The sequence below is a fragment of the Frankliniella occidentalis genome, unplaced genomic scaffold, assembly GCF_000697945.3.
Source record: "Frankliniella occidentalis isolate FOCC.00 unplaced genomic scaffold, Focc_3.1 Scaffold361, whole genome shotgun sequence".
NCBI lineage: Eukaryota > Metazoa > Arthropoda > Insecta > Thysanoptera > Thripidae > Frankliniella > Frankliniella occidentalis.
The window spans coordinates 47,024-54,414 of NW_026267484.1; positions in this window are offsets into that span (position 1 = coordinate 47,024).

The following is a 7,391-nucleotide window of genomic DNA, read 5'->3' on the forward strand; positions in this document are numbered from 1 at the left end:
TCGCCCACGGGAACCTCCATGATGGCCGCCTCGGCCGCCTCGCCTACGTCCGGGATGGACCCCTTCCACGATGTCCTGGCCGCCCGCGGCCACCTCGGCCGCCTCGCCCACGTCCCCGCAGGGGTAGTAGTTGAATCTGTAATCAGAAAGACATGGTTAGTTTTTTCACCTCCACACAAGTTGCAAACCTTGTAAGACACACACACACACACCTCAACGGCCGGCTCGGCTGCAGGCGCAACTTGCGCAACAGGTACCACGGGTACCTCCACCGGCTCCGGGGTTGGCGGCGGCGGGAGTGGCGGGCTTGACGGCGGGGTTGCTGGTGGCGTAGCCGGGAGGGTCCTTGGTGTTGAGATGGCCTCCGGCGGGACGCTGGCCGCCGCCGCCCCCTCCACCCCCGGTAAGCACGGTAACTGCCGCCACCGGACCGCGCACCTGGGCGCTAGAGGGCGCGCAGAGCGCAGCGCGAAATTTCAAATTCGAAACGCTCCACACACTTAAGTATGCATGGTGGCGCTACACTTGACTTACACAGATGTTCACGCGTTGTGCCCCGCGCCCTGGCGATACGCCCTGACAATACTCCGCGTGGCAGTAACACTTAACTCGCGCGGCTAATATCAAACTTCCAATGTATGACATACCCGATCCACTCGCATCTCAACGACCCTCTTCTCCAATCCCCCGATTTTTGTTGCGGCTGGCCCTGGTTGGACCGGCCATACTCCTTGACGCACACCTCTTCCCCCAAAGGGGCGGATCCAGGCGAACGTGTTCAGACCCCGTCGCAGGGGCGGGACCAGGTTGACATGTTGACACCCGTCCCAGGGGCGGGTCCAGGTAGACGTGTTGACACTCGTCTCAGGGGCGGGTCCAGGTAGACATGCTGAGACCCGTCCCAGTGGCGGATCCACGCGAACGTGTTGACACCCGTCGCAGGGGCGGGTCCAGGTTGAGACCCGTCGCACCCCGAACTTGTACGAACGTGTACCCCCATCCGCGATAGGTTAAGTTAGCCCCTCCGCCAATCCTCGATAGGTTAGGTTTTGTTAGGGGTTGATAAGATAGGGGTTAGGTTGTGTTAAGGGTTGATAAGATCTTCGTTAGGTACGAGTTCGCCCCTGTTAAGATCTTGGTTAGGTTGCGTTAGGGTGTGGATAGATGTCCGAATGGGGGATAAAAATGGCGACATGTCCGGTCCGAATGGGGTATCTATACTACTTGTGTGTGTGTGTGCGCGCGCTTGGGGGGGGGGGGGTTAACGTTTGTTTTTCACTGTGCAAACATGCCAAAGGAGCCGCCTTCGGGGGCGTGTGGACGACTGCGGACATGACCTGGGTCCCGAGGGTCAGAAGTGACAACTGCGGACATCGCGAGCGAGAGGGCGTGTTCCTCGAACGCGGCCGGCCGACCGGGTGGCCGCGTGTGACGACTGCGGACGTCCATGACCGACGGGTTGCCTACCCCCGCTCCGGCAGGCGCTTCTCTGCCTGGGAGACACGGGGCTCGGAGTGGGACTCGAACCGGGGTCGCCTCGTCGCGATTCACTGCTCTTTCCCTCAAAAAATAACAAAAAAAATCGGAAGCCGCTGGCATTCGAACCAGCGACCATTCTCATGCTGTACTGAACCCGCCTAACTCCGTTTACACTCAAGCGTCTGGCTGAGACGAAGTCCCGAGCCCGCCCAGGTGGAGGAGCGCCTGCCGGAGCGGAGGTAGGCAACCCGTCGGTCATGGACGTCCGCAGTTGTCACACTCGGCCAGCCGGTCGGCCGGCCGCGTTCGAGGAACACGCCCTCCCGCTCGCGATGTCCGCAGTTGTCACTCCTGACCCTCGGGACCCAGGCCATGTCCGCAGTCGTCCTAACGCCGTCTTCGGGGTTCCAAGCGCACATTTCTTGAATCGTTGCATCTGTTGGGCGGTTTGGCATCACAAAAACGAGACCTACAACTTTTGTTTTATGATATTTTCTGTGCAAGCTAAGCATGGTCTTCTCAGATTCGCGTTCGTGCAATTTTCCTTAATTTCGACGAAAAACTGGGCATAGCGCCCAAACCGTGCTCCTAAGAGGCAAACGGACAAAATTTTCTTTCTCCGGGTCGCAAAATGACGATTTACCCCTCGAAACATACTCCATGTTACATTTGTTGCCAACTTGAACACAAAACAGGGCCTAGCGCCAAAACCGACGGCACCTTGCAAAAAAAAAAAACGTTCTGTACGGTACGCTAGCACATTTTCGGCAGCCGTTTGGGAATGGAGGAAAGTTATTAAACATTCATTTCTCGGTATCAGGTGAAAGTTCGATCTTCCCTCTTTGTATTCCGCCCACAAAAACAATAAATTTTTGCCTGCATATCTTGTAAATGGGCTATCAAAAATATGCTTGCAAAAAAAGCTAAAAACGGATAGTATGTTTTAGACACGTATCGTACATAACGTATGTTTTAGACGCGTATCGTACAGAACGTATGCTTTTGCAGGGAGCCATCGAAACGGTGCGTCGGAGAGCGCCGCGGATGAAATTTTCTCCTAAGATGCCAAAATGACGAGTTACCCCCTAGGAGACCATAAAAGAATGGCGAGTTTTTTGGACTTGTATTTTTTTCTCCCACGCAACCATAATTTAGTTGGCCCTTGAACGGCCCCCCAGTGAGGTCCAACGATAAAGGTGGATTTTTTTTTTTGGGGGGGGGGGGGGGGGCTGGTCAAGTGGGGTATCGCGGATCCAAAAAGGTATAGTACGTTTTTGTGGCAGTTTTGGTCGAGGCCAAACATTTATGTCCATGAGTGAGTGAGTCAGTGAGTGGAAGCGCAGTTGTATAGTATATAGTGGTGGAGTGTGTAATGGGTCGTTACTCTTTCTATCTTTATCTCGTTTCCTTATTTTTTTGTCTTTATTTTATTTTGTCTATCGTCTACTTTTTTTTCTCGTCCCGTCTTCTTACACCCCACTCCCTCTGCACGGCATTCGCTCCCATTGTCATTCCCTTCTCGTTGTGTTTCCCCACCTTCATCTTCCATCGTGCTTCACTTCGCCGCCACCAGAGCGCACCACTCATCACGCGCTCCGCGCCGCACGCTCCGTGCCGCTGCCGCTCCCTGGAGCCTGCCTCATTCTTCCGGAGGACGCCAGTCAGACATCATCTCATCATCCCGCGAGCAAACCCGTTAAATTCACCTTCATTCATTTCCGCGAGCTACACTCTTAGTTTCTTACGAAGAGAGGTCTTCGTATTATGAAGCTTTCAGTTTGTAAGGTACGAAGGATCTGAAGCAGCCATAACACGAATACCCTTGTTTGAAGTATACGAAGATAGAGGTTCATAATACGAACAACAGTTGACTCATTCGTATAATACCAATAGGTTGCCCTTAAATCAGCAAGCCACGGAATCACCCAAAGGTCATTTATAATACGAATAGCAAGTGGATTCATATTACGAATAGTTCACTAGTATTAGATGTTGCATTCTTTGTGAAATTAAATGCACCAAGAGCTATGCACCACTTCAGTCAAATGAAAAGGAAATGTTATCGCTAGATGAGTTTAGATTACAACATTTCACAAGAATGCCTGAATATTGAACCTCTAGGCTTTCCTACTACACATGATTCCTCATTTTCACATCAACTTACCCTTGAAGAAAACAATTTCTCTAAATATTATTTGATAGAGGATATACGATTCATTCATTACATACCGACCAGCTGAAGCAGAGTCGGTTGAGTCAGCATCGGCTCAACTGAGAAGGCCGGTTGTCAAACAAAGAAGTTTGGTTTCGAACAACGTTGTGATGCTAACCTGGTTTGGATCCCAGGCTACGTTTGAGACACACCTTCATTATAAAGCACTCACTATTTATCGGTAAATAGTTTGTTTTTCTCACGAACTCCACGGACAACAAGCTGATCGAGGCGCCATGTTTGTTTATTATTTGTAACTGGTAAGAGAGCCTTTTGCAAATAGTGAGTAGACACGTTATTTGCACTCTTCGTGTTATGATGCTTTTAACCTCTCAGCTGCACTTCAAAAGTCGTTTCCAATGTTGGCAAATTTTATGATTTTTTGCGTCTGCTTTCTAAACAAAACTGGTGTCGTGCCCTCAACTGCTAACAAACACCTGCTTTTTTCATTTCTACGCGTTGACAATTGCTACGTAGTTCTTTTTTAGAATGCTGTCTAGAGACCTTATTTGATTAAATGTTGTTCTGGCAATTTATCAATCTCATACTTGAACATTTATTGACATGTTTTGCATTTTGTTTCAGTTCCGAGTGCATTCCAAGTTTGGAGTGCTGTTTTTTTTTTTTAACTTCTTCCTGGAGGACTTTAAAAGCAAGGACTTTGGCATATGACGATTCCATATCAGCATTCAAGTTTTAACAGGTGAGACTAATCTGTCAGGTTGCTGAGAAAAATCATGATATTACAAGTTTCCTTTTTTTTTCTTTTAAATTTACTTTCATTGTGGGCTGAGAACCATTAAAAAATATTTGTCCTTTTTAAGAGTGTATTAACTGGCCAGACCTTCGGTCTTTGTGCTCATTTCGCAGAGGCATATATTTGGTTTTAGATTATAGCTAAATCTGTAGCTCTGATAGAATAATCTGTAGCTTAAAGCGTATCTTAGTTATGTTGTCGAGTTTGGGTCCATCCAAGCGTACTATTGGCTTCGCTCGCTCAGCAATAACAATCTATTTAATTTCCTCACTTTTTTGTTGTTATTAGGTTTGATAACTTCACATGAGAAGAGGATCCCTGTCATCGACTTGCAAGACTTAAATTACTTTGGACTTCAAGTTTAGCACTGAGAATGAAGAATCGGCTCCATCCTCTTTTGATTCATGTAAACACAGCTGAGTCAAGAAAGATATGGTATTATTATCTGGAAGTATATTAGATGTAGTGATTGATTACTTTTAAGTTACACAAGTACTCAAATTACTGAAACTCTGTGCATAATTGTGTGGCAAAAGAATTCTTTCAACCCATTTTGGACTTAGCCAACCAAATGAAATTTTCTAAATATAATTGTTTTTAAAAGTAACCAGAATGGTTTGTCATGGACTTGACTCAAATCACATTGTAACCTTTTATTTTTTTGTTTCTTCAAATATCTTTGTACATTGAGTGGTGTCTGTGAATCACATTTCTTGTAGATCCTGATTTAATTTACCTTTTGATTATATAGTACATGACCTCAAAGGCCCTGCTAAAGTAATGTACAGTCATTGACCCTAAATACGGACGATTTTTAGAGAAAAAGGCCTGTAAAATCTGTAGTTTTGACAAAATTGAAAATCGGTGGGGATTATAAAATCTCCGGACCGAGACACACCCACCAACACCTTGAACGGTTTTTTATCACCTAAGGTGTACCCGTGAGCCGCGCTAGAAGAGTGTCCGTATTTAGGAGCCTAAGCGCCCTAAATACAGACAGCCTTTAAAAATTTTGAAAAGTGAAAAATTGTTGGAGGGAATAGAAACTTCATGAAAAAATTTGACCTTACCCTGCCGGTAAAATTTTCTTATCTGGTATAGTTTAGCCGCCAGAATTGCTTAAAGATCGTTTTTAAAGTCGTTTAAAGTGCCCTAAATACGGACAGCAGTCACTTTTGCATGTAAAATCCTCTGTCCGTATTTAGGAGACTTTCGGAAATCGCTTCTCAAACTTGACACAAGTGACATAGACAAAATTTTCTTGTGTCATCTTGTAGGTGAAGAGTCCTAGTTTCACATATGTCAACCTGAAAGTTGTGCGATCACCCGCCGTTGAGAGCCCCACATTCTTGCAAAGCAGTATAAAAATTGTCCGTTTTCGTGGCGCCCCAAAACGCAAGTTTGGATTTTTTTGGAGAAAACAGTATGCAAGATATCGGAAATATTTCATCAAATCTAGATTCTAGAAGGTCTAACCTTTCCAGTGAACCCTCGGCATCTATATTCCGGCTACCCGTTTTCGATTTAGGGGCTTTACTAGTAGAAAACAGCAAAGTGTTCGTATTTTGGACGCTAGTCCGTATTTAGGGCACTTGACTGTACTTTTCTTTTTCAAATAAATGATAAGTCTTATGCAAGTTACCAATGTAAATTATTTCATGAAGAGTTACTCTATAACATTAGGAGGGCAAATAAATGAAGTTTTGTTATGTATTCAAGTCTTTATCTTGGATGAAGCAGTCCTGACATATGGCAGTACAAACTGAGAATGAATATTAAATAAAATATACTTAAGTTGTACAATATAACAGTGTTAATGTCTTAAAAAAATAAAAACCACATTAACCTGGAATAATGACTGTTGGGAAGATGTTCTCTCTTTCATTGTCAACAATATTAAAGCCTTATTTCCCCAAAGAAAAGTTTTGTGGCCAACTTTAAAAAAAAACTTAGTATGTACAGTTAACAAAACAATACTTTTTAGTACATAAAACAAGAAATGTAACAACTAAAGATCACAGTTTAGATTACACAATCACAGTAGGAGAACAAAGCACAAATCTCTTAAATTTTTACAATAAAATTTGGCTTATTTCAATGGCATTCAGCTCTACGAATTGAGCGGTAAAGACAAACAACCTTTTGTGGTCTGGCTCAACGTGGTAAAAGTGGTAGCTAATGAAACGAAAAAAATTCTTCCAGCCTAAGGGATATGGGACCTGCATTACATGGAATGCTTTTGAAAGATAGTCAATAGCCTTCAGCGGTGCAGTACCGATAGGAAAATCAGTGGATTCTTTGTCACCCCAAACCAAGGTGATTTTTCCCAGACACCTCGGGTGACCGAGGCAAAGGAGATATGGTTGAACCGGATGACTTCTCTCAATGGATCTCCGTGCTATTTCATGTTGAATATTTGTACCAACCTGCAACAGCAACAGTACAATCAGACTTGTAGAAAACAGCGCTGGTCTTGCCAGGTACTACCTAAACTGCCCTTTAAAATAAGCTTTTTTCCAGGGGCCCATCAACTGTGATATAAATAAAAAATAATAAACCTTATCCTCCCTCTACTGCACCTCTACTTTAGATAAATGTCTCCCATGTACTGTAAATATACTGAGTCTTCAATTGATTGGAAGAAATGGAGCACACTTTTATAGGCAGGAGAGGAAAAAGAATAACACTTACAGGAATAACATGGAAAAAGTCACTTATATCCGGTGAAGGGTTCATGGTGGATTCATAACTCTTAGTCTTCTTAGGCTTAGGCAAGTATTCAGCCAAGATTAAGCAGGCATTCAAATCATCTGCAAATGAAAGTAAAATTATTATTCACTGCAATAGTAAAGAGAAGTTTAGGAACAACTGGGATATGGAAACAATAACTTTCCATCAGAAAACATATTGAAGACCCTTGGGGGGTATTTCTTTTCATCTAGC